Source organism: Athene noctua, chromosome 17 (assembly GCF_965140245.1).
Source record: "Athene noctua chromosome 17, bAthNoc1.hap1.1, whole genome shotgun sequence".
NCBI classification, from domain to species: Eukaryota; Metazoa; Chordata; class Aves; order Strigiformes; family Strigidae; genus Athene; species Athene noctua.
Window position 1 is genome coordinate 16,115,022 of NC_134053.1, and position 20,135 is coordinate 16,135,156.

The window sequence follows — 20,135 nt, forward strand, 5'->3', positions numbered from 1 at the left end:
TGCTCTGCTGCCCACATTCATTGCAATCAGATAATGAACTACACAAAACCCACCATCCACAGTGTCTTCCCTGAAAGTGTTTCTGATATGTTGCTGGTGCATATTATTTTTTAGTGGGATAGTGTGCGTGATCTCCAAGAAGAGGTTGTGTAAGGAGTTGAATCAAGAAACACATCCACACACTGACCTCAGCAATCCAAGAAGCTGAAATTAAGTCTTGGAAAAATTAGATTGTTGGCCCTTAGCCTGGCTCAGTGGCCCGCTGTACAGTCCCCCATCTCCCCCTCTGCCCAAGCCTTGTCAGGGAGCGGTTCAGGACAGGACGTGTCAGAGGTGGGGTAGACCCCAGCCTGGCACAGCCCCAGTGTGAGCTCGGCTGAGCACAGTGTGGAGGTAGAGCAGCAGAGTGGTGAGCTGATGCACTCCCCATCTGCACCTTGTTCACAAGGACACACGGTGGGCTTCCTCATCTGCCTCCCTCCTCTGCCCCTGATGTTGTCTGCCAGCTCTACTTGCCAGGACACATGGTGAACCAATGGCACCAGCATCTGAAGAAGACCTTGAGCAGCTCAACAGAGCAGCTGCACAGACAAGGTACCATGGCCTGCTCAAATGCAGCATGGTGAAAAGGAAGTGCATGCCTTCACTCACCTCACTCAGAGCATCCCTGAGAGCTCTTGAGCTAACAGAGCTTGTGCGTGAATGTCCTCAGGTGACAACAATGAGTGGGATGACTCAGAGATTGCCATGCTGACAAGAAATGAGCTTATTCTGCAACCTCTATCTCCCCTCTGAAACTCATGCCCTGGTATGAACAATCAGGAATATGAGGTGCCTCTTCAGTAGGAACTGCCCTCAAGACTGGTGTAATCTGAGCTCTCCTGTGTCATGGTGAAGCCCATTGCTCACAGATGGGTCAGGCTGTTTTACTGGAGAGGTTTATTCAGGATACAAGGTACAAGCTTTTATGATAGTCTTTCTAATATGTCAAAGGGAGGGGTGAGTGGTCTTCAGTGAGGGGTGAAAAATGAACTGGATTATCGCATAAGAGATGTGGAGCATTGTACAGTTTTAAAAAAAGGGTTTGAAGTGACCATTAACCATTTGAGTGGGGAGCCAAGACTGACTTATAGATAATTTCTGAAAGAAAGGTGTGGAGATGGGAAGACAGAAAAAGGTGCACATTTCATACCTGCATCTTTGTGCCCAGCAGCCTGCCAGCACCTGGTGCAACCAGGAGAGCATAGATCCCTGCCCACCACTCCTGCACTGGCCAGGAAAATGGGCTCAGCAGCATCCTGTCCTGATCTGGTGCTGATCACCCTCCTCCTGGCCTGAGCCTGTGCCAAGTTCTGTGCCTGCAGGGAAACACAGGCAGCCCATGGCATTGTGGGGTCTATAACACCGGCAAAATAGGCACTCCAGATAACCTCAGGCTGAAAAGCATTACTCTATTTGTGGCATGAAATTTAGCAGCCAGGTCATGGTAACATGCATGTGCCTTTGATCATGATGGCAATGTAGCCCAGTATATATCATTTTTGTCATTCCTAGTTGAAAGCCAAAGGTGCTTTATTGACCTGTCAGAGTGGAGTCTCAGGACTGGTCTGGTCTTGCCTTGGTCTGAGCTGCTTTTAGCTTGTTTTAACAACTGCGTAGCAATTAAGGAACTATCCCTGTTCTAGCTAAGGGCTGTGCAGACTGCATATGTTAATGGTATAACGAATCCAGGTTGTTGTGCATAATGAAAAGAGCCCTTCATGTTAAGTGGGGCTGTGGGAGGCTACTGTGCAGCTTTCAAACTTGATGAAAAGGGAGCATAAAAGAGTAACACTGGAGTTTCCCAAATTGAGGCAGAAGAAACCCCATCAGGAGCTTCAGACTTCTCCCAGCAAAGGACTGAGGATGCTGGTGGATCTCTGTGACTACCCACCACCTCTCTGCCTGAGAAAGCTTGGCACCTGGGGCCAGGCTAAGTACACATAGACCCAGAGGGACATTGAAAGGGTGAGCGCAGCACCAGAGAAAAGGACAGTCATTGGGAAGGTTTTTGTATAACAGTTTTGATTACATTACTAAATAGAGTTTTCTGTACGAATTAGATGACTTGGACTATTAGATTGACAAAACATTGACCAGACTTAACTGCATATTTATGGTGTCTTCCCTTTTGCCCATAATGACACTTTATGCGTAAGAGTAGCCTGGAGGAGGCAGGCAGACCCTGAGCTCTGGAAGAATTATGAGGTTTGTCCCCTGAGGTCTGTTCTCCAGCTGCCAGGACTCAGTCCTAACATGTCCCAAGCTGTCCTGGTACAGGTGGATATCTGCACATCTTGGGTGCTGTCTCTCCAGCCACACACTTTGAATAATTCAGCCCTGTGGTTTTTGACACTCATTAATGTTGTATTGGCAATTCACAGCCTGTAGCATCTTGTCAGCTATTGACTAAGATAATATTGCAGAACTGCCAGGAACAACCCCAACCTGACCAGCTCCGCTGCTCCTGCTTACTCAGTGGCTATGATCACCATCTGCTGAATGAACCTGGCAGTTTGGAGATCGTTTCGGAATCTTTGGGATTAGTCTCAACCAGTTTTGGGACTTAGTTTCTCTGGGTCATTCCAGACTCCCACATCTGGAAGTGAAGGGGTCCAGACTGGACAGGAGAGCCCTTTGTGTTGAGTCCATGAGCATCCAGTTGTGTGCTTGAATGCATCAGCCAAGATGAGCGTGACTGGCTGGCCCAGTAAATGTACAGGCTGCACCCAGGGCTCTCATCTCTCCCAGGAACTCCCATGTCTCACCCTGGACATCATAGCAGGTTGCAGCTTTGGCTGCAAGGACTGTTTCCACCACCTCTGCTCAGCACAATTCACTAATGTGCTTTGGGAAAACTCCACCCTTGGCATAGCCCTTGCCCCTTCCCCACTCAACCCACAGCATGAGCTGAGAACAGGGTCATCTCAAGCATTTTTCAGCTCTCTGAGCTCCAGCCTAACTCCTCCCTGTGCCTTTCTCTTCACTTCTAGAATAAATTGGCTCCGAATGACTGATCTGGGTCTGTGCCCAGGGCTGGCAACGGAGCCCATGCTGCAGCTGGTAGAGGGGGAAAGTTGTTGGCTCAAGCCAACAAGGTCATGAATGAAGCACTGTTTGCCTTGAAACATCCTGGGGCTGCTGCTTACGGAGCATGGAAACACCAGTGTTTGCAGGGCAGGCCTAGAGTTGGTTGTGTGCAGGAACTCCCAGGGTTTCCTGCAGTAAGTGCCTGGAAACACTCCAGCAGAAATCATGGCTCCACTGAAAAGCTGGGGCGGGATCAAAACATCTCCTCTTTGAGTATCACTGTCCCACACTCTACTTCCCATCATGGGAAGGATGAACATCATTGGGGTGGTTGGCTGATACACTGAGACTGTGACAGGACTGTGATTTAGTGTATCCAGTACAAAACCAGGCTGTGAGTATTTGCTACTAGTTCCCATCTTGCTTCCACTGGTTTATCCTTTCTCGATTGTGCCTTTATTTTCACCCCGTGCCTCCCTAATTCCCTTCCCAGAGCTGGGCAGTGCTACCAGCACAGCTTCTCCTAGTCAGCCCTGGAAGGGGAAGGAGGCAGAGTATCCATTCTCTGAGATCGGGACTCTGGGCTCTAGTGGGGGGATGAACTGAGGTGTTGAGGCTACCCAAACCCCAGGAGAAGCAGTTGGCAGAGAAGGAGACTGTCTGCTGCAACTCTCAGGAAATCCCCCCACCAAATATTGTCCCACTTCCCTGGAGCCAAGATGGAATTAGTGGGAAAGTGGGGCAGAGTGATGATTCCTTGCCCAGAGGGTTAAATCATGCTGTGGTCCTGCTGGGTACCTGACCTTCACCTCCCTCCACCAGCATGATACAAAGGAATAAACCACACCGGGAAAAAGCATCATTCTTGAGCCCTGCTGCAGTAATGACCTTCCCACCCCATGGCCCTCCCCAGGTACCAAACCACCTTCACCCCTGATACCCAGGGCACCAAGAGCTGGTGGCTCACACCTTTGCTTGCATGTATCCCCATGTCCACAGCACACAGAGTCTGTTGCACTTCCTGGCAGTGGTTGTCATAGAATCCCAGAATCATTCAGGTTGGAAAAGTCCCTTGGGATCACCGAGTCCAACCCTCAGCCCGACTCTACAAAGTTCTCCCCTACCCCAGATCCCCCACAGCTCATCCAAACGGCCCTTAAACTGGGCAGCCAGTTCCACTCTCTGACCGCTCATCCTCTGACACATTTTTTCCTCACGCCCAGTCTGACCCTCCCCTGTGGCAGTTTCCAGCCGTTCCCTCTTGTCCTGTCCCTGATCCCCTGGGAGCAGAGCCCAGCCCCAGCCTCTCTGCAATGTCCTGTCAGGAGCTGTAGAGAGGGATGAGGGCTCCCCTCAGCCTCCTCCTCCTCACACTGAACACTCCCAGCTCCTTCCATGGCTCCTGACAGGATTTACTCTCCAGGCCCTTTCCCAGCCTCGTTGCCCTCGCCTGCACTCGCTCCAGCCCCTCGAGATCTCTCTCGTACTGCGGTGCCCAAACCTGGACCCAACACACCAGGTGTGTGTTTTGGACTTTGTCTCACCATTCTCCAACACTGCTCCTCTGCCACACACTCTTTGCCCTGCCAGCACTCACCTGCTCCGATCCTGGTCTCTCCTCACTAGCAATGGTCCAGCAGTGAGGATTCCGACCTGGCTGTCACAGGCTACACATGGCTGCTGCCAGAGCTGATAGCCACATGGCACCAGTTCACAGGCTCCCGGAGGGAAAGACAGCGGTTGGATCTGTCAGGAATTACCTGACCCACATGTCTCTGTCAGGAGCATGATAAAACATGTAGATCCCAGGATGTAAGGGTTGGTGATTATTTATACAATACAAACAGTTGAAGTACCAGGCTTCTGTCGTGTTCCATGGCTCATGGTGGTTTGGCTGTAGGAGGGAGATGAGCCACTTCAGGAGGGCATGAAGGAAAAGATATGTGGTTGCACAAGCCCTGAGTGGTTAGAAACTTGCAGACTGGCAGAATGGAAGCAGAAAACGTTTGCCTTCAGCACAGAGGAGATATTCATAAATCATAAATAAATTCATAAAAAGAGTTTGTGATGGGTCAGTTGGCTGAATGAGACCATGTGCAGTGTATGAGAAGAAGGAATTGGCAGAAGTGCTGGGTGAGGCTCCTTGTTTTACAGGACCACATCCTGAAACTGCTGTGGTACACCAGCTGGAAAGTGTCCCTGGTACAAATGGTGCTGCCAGTCTGGCAAGCAGAGAAATGTAGATGATGTCCAAATATGTCATTACAGCCAACCAAATACAGCAAGCAGGAATCAGAAGTGTTCATGATACCATAACTCCTTGGGGGCTTGAGGCAGGTTTGTGCATCCTGTTACCCACCAAAGGGTACATGGTTGTCAGAGCAGGGCATCAGAAGAGGGTATTTCAGTTCCAGTATCCCCAGGGGCATAGGCAGAGAAGATGTGTCCTCCCTGGTGCCCCTGAGCATCCTCCATCATTTGGCCATGAACACGTGAGCTCTCTGGCATGACATCTTCACCATCAGCCCACCACTACCCTTCCAAGGTGCAGTGACCTGATCTGATCTCTTGGCTACTGGGAACTTTGGCCATAGTAAAACATGTTTATTCTTTATAAAGTACAAACAATAAGAACTTCTTATCACCCTGTACTGATCCTAATGTAGCCTATTGCTTGGGCAGACTTTGTCATCAACCTACCTGGAAATAGTTTTTATTTGCCCCCAGATCTTGAGGGAAATTGTTGAATAAGGACTGATCTAATATCCTGATCTGCAGAAAGTTCCAGGAACTCTTTTGTGAGATCTGTTAGCCAGTTCTTAGTCCATTTATCAGGTGCTTGACTGATGCAGTTTGGTGTTAATTTCAGCCAGATTTCCTAAGGAAGCAGGAATTATGTGGTATTGCTGCCTGTCAATCCCACTGTTGCCACCTTCCGTCAAGTTCAGCTGCGAGGTAGAGCTCTCAGATACTGTGTTTTTACAAATACCATGAATGTAACCAGGCTAGAGGAAACAGACCCAAATTAGTGCTCTGCTGAGAAAGGTTTCTTTCTGAGATCAACAAAATTGCTAGACACATGAGGAAACACACAGGAGGCAGCCACAGGAAACCAAGCCTGATCATTTCTGCTGCCTGTGGAGATACTTTTTAAACAGAATACTCTGTGACAGTAAATCAAACACCCAGGAAAATGTTAAAGCCTCTCAGTTTTAGAAACAGACTAAGATCAGGTACTTAAGTGCTACTCCTGGCAAATAATAAACAAACAAACAAACAAACAAATAAACAAATGGCAGGTTTTGATGCTGGGAAATTGAAGTGGCTTAAAACAAACCATTCATCTGTAGCTCTCAGGTCAGCTTCATGCAGTGCGAGTTCACTGGCCCAGTTTGCCTCAAATCCTGGTGTCAGCAGTGAAAGGATGCCACTAGCCTGGAACATACAGGCTGGTGTGGGTAGGCAGGGCTGCCTCTTTTAGCAGCAGTGTTGACTTATGCTACTTCTAAGTGAAGCCCTATTCATCAGTTGAGCCTGTGTCTTCACCAAGAACAAGTTATGGATATAGTTTTTTCTCTATTCCTTAAGCACTCAGATCCCATGTGGTCATCTCCATTATTTCCTTTGGAAGTGAAGTTGCTAGCCTGGAGTCCCCTTTGTAACTTTGCTTTGCTCTCCTAGCTGTCCAGCATGAACATTAACCACATGTCCAGGATGCTCTTCTTTGCTAGGTCCAGTGAAGAGTTACCACCACTGGGCCAAGGCCTCTCAAGGCAGCTTGTGTGGGACTCCTGTGAAGAGGCATCCTGTTGACTGAGCTCTGCTTTGCCCCATTACCAGTTACAGGTTGAAATGGCTCCTTTAAGGAAAGACCCTACTTTTATTTGTGGTTTCCCATCTTCTCAAACCACTTGTGGTGGGTTGACCCTGACTGGATGCCAGGTGCCCACCAAAGCCGCTCTATCACTCCTCCTCCTCAGCTGACAGGGGAGAGAAAATATAACAAAAGGCTTGTGGGCCGAGATAAGGACAGGGAGAGATGACTCACCATCACAAGCAAAACAGACTTGACTTGGGGAAATCAGTTTAATTTATTACCTATCAGAGTAGGATAATGAGAATCAAACCTAAATCTTAAAACACCTTCCCTTCTTAAAACACCTCCCTCTCCCTTCTTCTCAGGCTCCTTTATTCCCAATTTTCTATACCTCATTCCTGACAGCAGCACAGAGGGACAGGGAATGGGGGTTGCAGTCAGTTCATCACCCGTTGTCTCTGCTGCTCCTTCCTCCTCAGGGGAGGACTCCTCACACTCTTCCCCTGCTCCAACATGGGGTGCCTCCCATAAGAGACAGTCCTCCACAAGCTTCTTCAATGTGAGTCCTTCCCACAGGCTACAGTTCTTCAGAAACTACTCCAGCGTGGTTCCCTTGTGGGGTCACAAGTCCTGCCAGCAAACCTGCTCCAGCGTGGTCTTCTCTCTCCACGGGGCCACAGGTCCTGCCAGGACCCTGCTCCAGCACGGGCTTCCCAGAGGGTCACAACGTCCTTTGGGCATGCTCCTGCTCCAGTGCGGGGTCCTCCACGGGCTGCAGGTGGAGATCTGCTCCCCCGTGGGCCTCCCTGGGTGCAGGGCACAGCTGCCTCACCATGGGCTGCACCACGGGCTGCCGGGGAACCTCTGCTCCGGGCCTGGAGCACCTCCTGCCCCTCCTGCTTCACTGACCTGGGTGTCTGCAGGGCTGTTTCTCTCTCATATTCTCGCTCCTCTCTCCAGCTGCAATTGCACAGTTGTTTTTTTTTCGCTTTTCTTAAATACATTATCCCAGAGGTGCTACCACCATCCCTGACGGCCTCGGCCTTGGCCAGTGGTGGGTCCGTCTTGGAGCCGGCTGGCATTGGCTCCATCAGATGTGGGGGGAAGGTTCTAGCAGCTTCTCACAGAAGCCACCCCTGTAGCCCCCCCACTGCCAAAACTTTGCCACACAAACCCAGTACACAACTTCAGAAACTCCTTATTTTTCATCAACCTGCCAGCCATGGATTTTTTTTCTTGCCTTCAGTTCTTCTTATCAATTTCCTGCCTTTCCCTGCTGCAATTCATACCAGCAATCATAACTTCTTTCCCTTTCTCCAATCTTTCCATGTTGCATTTTTACTTCTAACAGCCTCCTTCATTTTGCCACTAAATCAGTGTGGACTTTAGGCAAAATTATCTTCTTTCTTTGAGGTGAAATTATGACCTAATAAGGTCTCATTAAAGAACTTCCCATCTTCATTCACATTTTTTTTTATTAAAATTTCCCTCCAAATTAATTCCACTCATAATTTTCCCCATCTTTGGGAAATTAGTCTTTTTTAAAGCACCATCTGAGTGTGTGTGTCTATAGATATATAGAATTGGTTGGGACTGTTCTCTCTTTGCCTATATTAAATATAATCAGGTCATGATCATGGGTCCCTAGGCAACCACTAACTTCCAGTATGGTGATTAATTCATCTTTATCCATCATAACGAGATCCAAAATAAATTACCTCATGTTGGGTGCAATACCTTTTCTGATAGAAAATTACCATCTCTAATGTGCAATAATGCTAACGATGTTTGACTCCTGGCTGCAGCAGGTCTCTGGCGTACACGTGCAGAAGGCTGTGATTTCTCTTTCTGTACCTTGCAGAGAGGTGGGGATGTAGCTGCTCATCCTCCTGACTGAGCTGCCTGAAAGGCCTGTAGGAAATCCCAACCAATCCCTACTATGGGGGACAAGAAGTAGGAGGAAGGGGAGAAGAGAAAGTAAAGACTTTTCCCAGGCATGGTCCCTTGGGGGCTTCAGAAGGATCCCATGTACCTTTAGCATGCAAGTTATGCCAAGGTGGGATCCCAGACCTGCCTGTCTCTTCCCAGAACCTTGCCTGGATTTTCTAAGGTCTGGTCTGTATTTTCCTGCCACTGATGGCCAGGATAGAGATGACATCCAGTCTGGAGCGTGCCTGATGGTGGAATTGCTGAGGCAAGAGGTAGTAGAGCTGCTGGAAGAGAGTGACTAACTGAGCAACACCAGAGAGCTCCAAGGCCAGGCACCAGTCCAGCTTGAGAAATTGGACTCAGCACCAATCTCTGGGGAAAAAATTGGCAGTTCCTCAGAAAGGAGGTCTGCTGCTGGTCTCCTCTGCACCTATCTTGTTATGAGGCAACCTGCAGAGACCTGTGTATTGTCCTTGGAGGAAATAAAGGCCTGGTCCCTATAATGGCATTGCCTCTCCCTGGAGGATGTGAGGAAAGAAAAGCAATGGATACTGTGAGGGACTTGGAGTCTTGGTGCATGGGTACATTGCAATAATAGTCGTCTTCTATGTGGCCTGTGATCACCATGTTTGTCCCAGGTCAAGAGGCATGAACCATTTACATCATAGTTACCTGTTGGTAGGGGGCAAGACAAGGTGTCTATCTGAAGGCTCTGCCCTCTCCTTGGGCTTCTTTCTTCCCTTGAAGTAAGCACTGGAGAGCCCACAGAATAAAATATTTTGCAATTATTACTTAGAGCAGGGTTGGGAGCTCATGCTGCCCCTTTATCCCAGGTGTCCCAAAATCTTGGACCAAGAGACCCACTGCCTTGCTTCCTCCCTGACATGGCTGCTCATTTAACGCAAAGTGGGACCATTTCAGAGGGAAGACACAGCAATTGGAGGTGTAGTGTAGTAGGTGGACAAGCAAAAGAGAATTTGCCCCTGAGCAAGTGTAGGTGTACTGGCTAAACACACCCATAGTCCCCACAAAACATGGGAACTGGTCCTGATGTTGCCAGATGAGCTATGTCGAAGGGATGGGCAGGGAGACCTAGGACACGGGGTGCCTGAGTTGGGGAGTTGTGACAGGATGAGGAAGTGCAGCGAAGGCATCACAATCTGCTCCCTGGTGCAGCGTGGCCAGTTCTATCAGTTTCACTCTTGCCTGTGACAGATCAATCCGTTGCTCATTTAATAAATCCCCCTCCTTTGGTTTTTCATCTTCTGAGAAGATTCGCACACAAAAGACACCAGCCCAGCTCTCAGCCTGTGGTATTACGGACAGGAACACAGTGACTGATCTCTGGCAGGGATGCTCATACATCGTGATTTCCAGAGGACGTTTGCAGGGCTGGCTAAGCATCAGGTGTAAGAGCAGTCAGACAGTCCTGCTAGTCCAGGCTAGGATGAAGAAGACAGTAACAAGAAGCTGAGGGACATGGGGTGAGTTTTCTAGTCTACTCAAGGGCTGCTCTTTGAGGAAATGGAAAGAAGTTCAGAAGGCCACTGAATGCAGGTATCTGAGAACTCAGGGGTGGGAAGACCTAGGAATCTTCACTCCCAGATAACTTCATCTGGTGGCCATGCACCTTCCATCATTTCCTATGGCTCCTGATCTTTCCTCAGCCATTCTGTCCCACCTTCTCTTTTCTGTCCTGCCTCTTTGCCACAGTCCTGAATTCCCTTGGATATTGAAATCTTTCCCATGCCCTCTCCAGGGTCTTTGGTTCCCACACACTTCTCCTGATGGAGTAATTGAGATTTAAGCACCACTGACTACAAATAAGACCATGCCACAGTCCAGAGTGGGAGTTTTTATGGGTCTCCCAGCAGTCAGGGCAATGAGCACCATTAAGAGCCTATGTAAACTTTAATGAGGAGTTCAGGGAGCAGGGATGGGTGAGGAAGAGTAGTTAAAGCATTTGCAATGTATTAAGTAAGTCTTCCCTTGTAACAGCATCTCTTACTCACTTTTCTTTAGCAATAGAAAACCTTAATAGAGAAAGGTCCCTTGTCTGAGAGCTTTTTTGTCGTTATTAAAGAAAGTAATAACTGTGCTTTCTGGGGTGGGGGAATAAATCAATTGAATGATACTAGGCTAAGGTGCTGTCATGTCTGGAATTTGATTCTGCTTTCTATAAGGAAAAACAAGGCTCAAAATACATTAACATGGCCAAAAAGAACAGCAAACCAGAAAATATGTCTCCAGTGAGAGATCAAATTGCAAGTCACTGTTGGAGGAACATGGTTTCAGTACATTCAGTGATCCATTCTTCTGTGAACTGGCAAACTTACATCACCCATGAAGTTGCTTAACCCTTTCAGTAGGCTCATCATTGAGTACTTCCAGCAATACTGTAAAAGATGCAATTACACCCAGGTAAGCCAGCATCTTGCTACACAGAAAGAAATACGGAAAAGATAAGAGGGAAAGGAAGGAATTAGGGCAGAGGAAGAAAATCCAAAGAAAAGAGAGGAGCTGTACAAGACTGTGTTCCCAGCATTTTCAAGGCTTGTTTCAGGTACATTGGGTGGGTATTGAACTCATCCTTTCTGGCAAGGTTTCTCAGGAGCTGGGTGATGGAAGGATGGATTCCTTTATCCCAGTAGTGGGAGGTCAAAATGGCAGAGATAATTTTTTCTAGAACATGATTATCTTGACAGATCATTTCTCTACATCTCTTTTTAAAGGGCCCTAAAACCAACCCACAGATGTTCAGATTTGCTCCAACAATTTGGCCTTGCCCATGGCATGCCAAGGTCTGTTCATTTGTTTCCAGTTTGGCTTTCTTGATTTGCCCTCTGTGACCTCAGAGGAGGGCTCTGTTAGACTTTTGACAATTCAAATCTTCAGACAGCCTCACCTTCCCAGGAAAATCCTAGTCTTGTCCTGAGTGGCTACTGTAAGTCTGCAGAGAGGGGTTGGAGTAGGCCAAACCTCTACAGAGCCAAGGGATGCCTCACTGAGGGTGTCATTCACACTGCAGAGTGAAGCCCTTGAATAATAAGGCATATCAAGGAATACGATAATTCAAGATATTCTGAGCCCTTTCCTCACCTCACCTGTAAATATTTGCATGAGGACTTAGCTACCCTTGAGATATCTTCCAATGTAGAGGGTGTAAGGTCCAGCACACCTAAAGCCAGAGGTGGCCTGGACAAAGCTTCCTCTTACCAAATGTGTCCCAGTGCTGATCGTACTGTGAAGGACACTCTCTATAGTTAAATTAAAGCCTGTTTGCTTGACAGAACATGTGCCCAGGGGACACTTTTACTGTTTGCAGTGTAAGGAAACTGACTCGGGGACCTCTGAAAAGCAAAGGTATCACTCCCACTTGGCAGGCTATTGGTACATTTCTGTCTGTGCAGCAGCTTGAACCAGGTTTATAAATAAAAGAAAGCAGTTAGGAGGAGACAGGATCCGCTCTGATTGTAGTGAGGGAAGACAGAGGGGCTGGTCTGCTCAGAGAGGTGCCGTCCCTGCCCTCCTGGCTCCCTGCAGGTCCAGCTCAGGAGAGTGACTGTCATGTGGGTCTCTGCCCAGCTCTCGTGGCTGATACATATCTCAGGGACTGTGGGTGAGTAATCCCAGAGGAGAGAGAGGAGTTTTGCTGTCACGTCTCCTCTATGATTGTTTTACACTTTCCTGTGGTTTTGTAACTTCATTCTACATTTTGCAGTTCAAACTTGACCCGACATCCAGGGTAAACACCAGACTATCCTCTTTTCTGCTTCTTCAGAGCAACTTGTCTGGACTCCCATTCATTGTTAGTGGGGAGCGATAGTGCTTCTGGAAGCAGTTCAGCTGCATTTCTTCAGACATGTCTCATAGCAGGAGATTCCCTGTGCCCTAGAAGTGCCAATTTCTCTTAGACAACAAGCTCTGGGGAGCAGGAGAAGAAGGGATGCATTTATTTTGCACACAGCTATGTTTGGAGAGATGAAACCCAATCAATTATTTTCACTTTTGAACATGGCAGGCTCTGGAGGCAAATCCAGGTAAAGCTGAACAATCAGAGTTCTTGAACCTCCTTGAAGATGATGGCTTCAAACCACTTCATGCAGGCACACCTCAGGGTTATGTACCAAAGGGACAAGGAGCAGAATAATAGGAGCAGAGAGATGCCTCTGCACCAGCCAGCTCTGATCAGCAGCGGTAGAAAGCTGGACACTGCACACACAATCTTCGATTGAGTTTTGAACTGGCAAGTGCTCAGGATTGCTGGATGTTTCCCATTCTACTTGTAACCTTTGGAAGTGTGTTTGGAAGAGGCTTCTTGCCCTGGCTGATCACTGCAGAAAGACACAGCGTCTTTGTGTATGTTGCATGTTGAGGCCAGACATTTGGGGCCAAGTGTCAATCCTGAAGCATCTCTGCATTTCAGGGCCTCCTTCAGGGAAGTGATCTGCCTGTGCTGACAGCTGCCTGCTGAGACAGAAGGGAGTGGAGAGCAAACCTTCCCAAAGGGTTAAGCTGAGCTGTTCAGATGAGTTCAGAAGTTACTTCACATCATCTAAGCCTCTCTAATAAAACCTCCTCTTCCCGTTTGGAGGTAATCTTCCTTTGATCAAACCCTCTTCTTTTCTGATGAGAACACAGTGCAGTAATCAAGAAGCTAATCTGAGCCAGAGCAGCCTCCCAGACCCCTCATAACCCAGAGCATCACACTCCCAGTGACAGCCACCTCACTCTCCCTCTCCTCCTTGGTCTGTACCAGGCAGCTATGTCTGCATTCCTGCTCCCGCCTTACAGCCCTCCTATGGCAAAAAAGCCTTGCAGAAACCCCCATGCGTGGCTGCACCGGGGCAGGTGGTGTGCTTGGCTGCTTCTGTAGGGCACATGGGGTCCCGAAAGAGGGACCCTGAGCCAGCCAGAGCAGAGAGGTAGATCTGTCCACAACTTTTCCATGCAGTGAGCTCTCTCCAAAGATGAAAGGGCTTTTAAACTCTAAATCCAGTTTTATTAGAACATAAACTTGAATAACTACATTTCAGAAAAAGGAGGAACTCAGAGTGACAATGCCAGATGGGATAGAAATTAAAAAGCATATAAACAACTCTCTCTTTTCCCACTGTGTCCCCATGGATGAGTCTAAAACCAAACCTCTGGCTCGGTTTTATCTAGCTCAGTGGCTTTCTGCATTGTAACAGACTCTTACTGAGTCCCTTCTGGTCCCTGGCACATCCTATCCTTTCTGTCACCTCACCAAAACAATTATCCCAGCTGGGAAAATGCCATCCCATTGCATGGAAAATCTCACTATGCAGGATCAGGAAAGTGACTCAGAAATTACAAGGTCCACCATGGCTGCTCTGATGCTGATATAAATTACAGCCTACAGCAGGGAGAAGAGGGGGGTCCCTTTTGCCTTTCCTTTCTCCCTCAAAGGAAGAACAGAAGTGATTTTGTGGCAATACACCTGGGAACATACCAGGAGACATTGGCCCTGACTTGCTTCTTGCACTTGCTACAACTGCTGGACAACATGACCACAGGGATTTATCCACATCCTCCCTGAGCAGAGGGTTCTTATCAAAGCATCTTACAAACCCTAAGAAGCACTTAAGATGATGAACAAGCTATTTTTCTCCCAGCAAGATATACGTACACTTGTTATCCCACATGTTTTCATCCTCGGGTATGCATTTACCACTTAAGAGGCAGAGGTGTGGGACTTAGGTTCTTGAAAATGCAAATTCAGGTCTGAACATATAAGAAGAAGCACAGAAGCAAATACTCAAATGGTTGAGCCCCTGCAACGCTCCTTGCACTGAGAAAGCATCTTTGAGCACCAGAGTGTTGTGATCTGCTCAGCAAGAAGATGCAGCTCTGCAGAGCAGACCTGGCCTCATGCAGAGCGGCAGGTGCTGATATAGACAGGAACATCATCACTCATTTCCAGAGGTGGGGAAGCCAGGAGGAACCCCAGTGAGTATGTCCTAGGGCTGCCTGTTCTCAGGCAGTACAGTTTAATTTTGCAGGGGCAGATTTCAGGAGGATTGCCACAGCCAGGCACAGAGGTGTTGCTCATCTTGTAGGTCTAAAGCTTTTGGGTGCTGCAGTATTGAACTCTCTGGGATGAGGTGGAATTCCCACCTGGTGTCCCTGCCCTGTTTTTCTGCATGTTGGAGTGGAGGAGCTAGGTGTCTGGTGAAGCCATGTCTGACCATTCCACAGGGGATGGGAAGACATCTTCCTCTGCCAGCAGCAAGCAATGAGAAAAGGGGCTGATGTCTGTCCTGTATTTAGGCATAATTTTTCAGCTGGATTTCTCCTGCTGGTTCCCCTGGGGACCTCAGCCTGGTTTCTTCTTCTTCATGAGTGTTAGATGAGGAGGAGCACCCCTGAGTGCGTGGTTCTGTGTCACACAGGGGGTTTCTGCATTTCCCTTGGGAAAAGTCAGACTGTGCTTCACGTCCTACCTGAGCAGTCTCTCCTCTATCTTTACTCCTGTTGTACCTAATGTGGCCACAACCACAGGGCCAACATCCCAGTCTCTGGTGCAAGCTATGCTATGGCCATGCCAAATGGATCCAGACCTGAAGAGCGGATGGGTTGGGAATCCCAAGTTTTTGAGTCCCAACAACCACATCTTCAAATTAGGCCTTTCAGCAGCATCTGGGTCATGCTGCAGCTCCACAGGACTTGCCATCCATGGGACAATGGAAATGTCGGGCAAGGAAAGCTCTGAGTATTTCAGGACAATTAACTATTAAATTCAGGTACCCTGGGTAGCTGGTAAGTCACTCAGTGGATTTAAATTTTGTTGAAATTATTGTGTTCTCTTCTCTAAAAGGGGGAATTTCTCCTGGGGATCTATTCTCAGCCCAATGATGCCTGTTATCTCTTATTGATCTGCAAAAGAATCATAATTATAAAGAAAAAGGTGATTGCTAGTAAAATCCACAGAGCGGGAAATGAACTGCCACACACCACCAGCGTATTGTGGCAGCCAAGCCTGAGCCATGCCGAGTCCTACTCCTGGGCATCCACGTTGTCACCATGGTCGGACGGAGGCTGAGTGGCAGAAACCAGAACTGCACTGGGAACCTGGCAAGCATAAGTGGTTCACAACTCTGGGGCGCCAGGCTGGACAGGGCGGGCAGTGCTCTTGAATGCTTAGCCACCAATTCTGCAAGCACATTTTTAAAAATGTGCTGGGCTCAGGAAAGCCACCGACTCATCCAGTTCAGTCTTGCAACTGAGCTGCTCTGAGAGAAGGTAAAAAAGAGAGATGATCATAGGTGTGTTCCTGAGGAAGAGATTTCTGAGAGCAGGCTGCCTTAAATCAGGAGAAAAAGTCAGAACAAGATCCGATGGCTGTAAAATGGAGCTTGAAGGAACAAGCTGAACATGAGGAGTAAATTTGTAACAGTGAGAGGAGTTGACCATTGGGACTGGTTGCTAACGGGTGCAGTAAATTTTCCATTCATTGGCATTTGTAAATCAAGCCTGCAGATCTCAGAGAAGGTTGTGCTTTCTCATCAGTTTAGGTGAGAGCTGGGTGCAGCATCACTAGCTGGGCTTCTCTGGCCTGTGTTCAGCAAGAGGTCAGGCTGGGTCTGTTCTAAAGTCTGAGTCCTCAGTAATAAACAGGACAGAAGGTCCTTCAAGCATGCCAGGGGGTTTCACCTCTCTTAATGCTGTGTCCTGCTACATGGGAGCCTGCCCCCTCCTAAGGCTTTTCAAGTCTCAGACATTCAATACCACTTTATTAAACTTTGGGACTTCCAAGTCAAAATACCAGCATCTGGTGGGTCTTATGGGGGGTACACCATGACCATGCTGTTCTGAGCAGTTCAGAGCTGAGGAGTCCTGACACACCTGGACATTAGGAAAAAATTTTTCAGAGAAAGAATGGTCAGAGAGTGGAACAGGCTGCCCAGGGACGGGGTGGAGTCGCCATCCCTGGGTGTGTTTAAGGGTCATTTAGATGAGATACTGGGGGATGTGGTGTAGGGGAGAACTTTGTAGAGTTGGGCTGAGGGTTGGATTCGGTCATCCAAGGGGTCTTTTCCAACCTGAATGATTCTTGGATTCTCTGATTCTACCTCTGCTTGCAAAGAGCAGTTGACGCTTCCTGGGCCTGGATCCACCTGCACTTTAAACTGGTGCAAGCACACACTGCTGCTGGATGGAGGACGTCTGCCATCCTCCCATCGGAGGCTGATCCTACCTTCACCCTCCCTCCAGCACACATTTCACTTGGACGGGACAGCAACCTGAGCTGGGTGTGGATCTAGCTGAGAACTATCATCTCAGCCCTCCCTTCCAGTGGGAGTATGGCCCTTCCTTTCTGCACAGGGGCTAATATTTTTTTTTCTAGAGAAAAAAACCCAGTGACGGCTGTATGATTCCTCCAGAAATTGTGAATCTACCCCCTTAAAAATCAATCAAAAATGTGCAAAAGCTTTGTGTCTTTCTTTAACGACCCTCCCCAGCCCAGGCTGGTCAGATGTGATGCCAGCTGGGTCTTTGTGCTTTGCTTGGCCAGCCCCTCCCTGGTGTCACCCTAGGAAGAATGGGACACTTCCTTGTGGAGGTCCTATTTCCAACAAAAGAAATGAGTGGCAAATTGAGCAGTGTGTGGATCAAGCACCCCTGGGGAAGATGTGGTTTGCACTGAGAAGGGAGCATGGGGCCTCTGTCCACCGTAGAAAATCTGAGTGCTGGGGCAGGAGTTATGGGGATAGCTGCTGCAAGATGAAGCGCTCTAAACAAATGACCAGAATCACAGATTATTTTTGGCTTTCTCTGCCTGGATGGAGGTAGCAGGCTAATAACTCCATGGCTCAGCACGTGCTCCCAGAGGACAGAGAGGCTCTCCGCTGTGCAGGAAGGCAGCATGATAGAGCACAGGTGCATCATTCAGGACCCACGCCTGCAGCCGGTGATTAAAGTCAAGGTCTAGCACACAAATCAAAGGTTTGCTTCCACAGGGGAAGAGCAAGAGCTGGCTTGAAATTGCAGTCACAGCCCAGTGGGACACCAGCTTTCCGCTATGGGAGAGTACAGCCTCACTGCTGCTTCTCAGCTCCTTACACACGTGTTGTAGCAGAGTAAGTCAGCATTGCTGCTCTGCAGGATGGAGACCTAATGTGCCAAGAGTGATGCTATGGGAGGTGGAGAGTCTCATCACTTTCCACAGGCTTGAACCCCTCCAGGTTTGGCAGGGGGCAATTGGGAAGGTTCATCCTTGGGCTACTGGGATCCAAGTGCCCTCTGGCACCACCTGGACATGGTGGCAATCAGAAGATGTGAAACAGCCACAGATTAAAGCTGTAGAGTAATAATGAGGGTAGAAAACCTACCTCCTGCCAAAAGCTTTGTGAGCCTTGAAGAAAGAGATGATTTAAAGTGTCTTGTTTCACCTCCTGGATCCCAATTAGTCATTCTGGGATTGTATCCAGTTCTGTATTCCTGGGATACCCAGGTGAGCACCTCCTTTGAAAGGATGCCAATTACTACGCAGGGCACAACACGGTATGTGATCCATCCTCTCCCCTTCAGGTCTGTGAGAATAAACCCAGGGAGACTGGATCACCCGCACAGCCCCAGTTTTGCAGACAGATGAGCAGGAGCACAGGGAAGTGCTGACAGTGTAAAAAAGGCCTGGTTTTGCTGCACCTTGCATGGGGGACACAAAATATATTCGAAAATAAGTCTTTGTCTTGAGAGGACTGAATGCAGAGAGTGCTTTCAAATGCAAATGTAGCTCAGAACAAAATGCTGCCAACTTCACTGAGATCAGAAATCCTACATGCTGTGGGGTTTCATCCAGGTGCTTCAAAAAAGGATCTCGCCTGCACAAACACCTTTAGGTTTCTACCGTCTTTTTGTAAACTATGATTACAAAAAGGAGGAAAAACCCATCCCAAACCCATCTCCCACTTGGTCCATTTTCTGAGGACTGCAGCACTGCCTGCATTTCTGTGTTAGGGTTTCCTTGTCTTCTGGAAGCTGGGTCAGGCTCTGTGTGTCAGTGGTCAGGCTCACTTTGCGTTGCCTGTAAGGGCTGCTGTCTGAGCAAGCTGCCTCCACTCCTTTTGCAGACACAGTCTCTCCAGCTGATTTCAGCTGTCAGTTTGGAAGTGAGAGGAAGATCTCACTGCTCTTTAGTGAGTAAAGAAAAACTGGAGCTGCCTTGAGAGACATCCGCTCTGGACCATCTGCCATGAGTCCTGGGGATGGGCAGGGTGTTGCTTTGGGTGGAGTGAAATAACTGTGGAGCTATGAGAGCAAAGCAAACGGTGAAAATGTCCTTGACAAGGATTTGGATTAAGCTTTTGAAATAACGCTGCATGTTTGCTTTGGAGGGATCACCCCAAAAATGACAGGGAAAAAAAAGGAATTTAAAAACAACAGGGACAAAATCCCCTGAAAAAGTGCTCTGAAATGAGCTCCAGCCAGGCTTAGGAGAAGCATTACAATTTGTGAAAAAGAGGACATGTTTCTGCTGGCATTTATTGTCCGAGGAGTATAATTTAAAGATTCTTACTAGAATGAGAAATAAAATCTAGAGAGATAACATAATGAAAAGCCAGACAATCACACAGCCTTACCCTGAGAGTCAGGCAGCGAAGGATCAATCAGATTTCAGTCCTTCACATAAAAGAAGTGAGCTCTGCCTTTTATTAAGCTGATGCAGCAAAAATAAGACCTCAGGCAAAACATTGCTCCCCATTGTACCAGGGAAAGTCCAGAGAGTTCCAATGAATCAGAGAAACAGCAGCAGCTAATCCCCAGGAGAAGGCTAAGTGGGATGGGACCATGTAAACGGTCTCCAAAGAGGTGGGCAGTGTCCATGCAGGCACAGGGGGCTGCACTGCTCCTGTACCGACAACTGGAGTACCAATGTGTGCAGGTAGCAGGAGCTCATGATTTGGACTGGGAAATTGGGAAATCTCCAATATAAGCAAGATAACCAGGACCATGAGCAAGATCAGAGTGGGAGCTGAGATGAAGGACAGCACAATGCCCTGGAGTCAAATCTGAAGGCATTGCACCTTGTACCTGGGGCAATGCCCTGCGTTTACAGACTGGTGGATAGACACACATGCAGAGCTCATTCCTAACCTAAACAAGACAAAACTATAATGTTTAAAAAGCTCTGATGTAATCTCACCACTTACCAGGTGCTTGGGTCTACCCCCAGAGTAGAGGGCTGCTGTGGTGCCAGTGCTCATAGCCCACACACAGCTGGGGTCCTGCATTCACACCAGAACAAGGCCAGGAATTAGCTTTTTCATGCTGTCTGGGTCAGCAGCAGGCCTTTGCT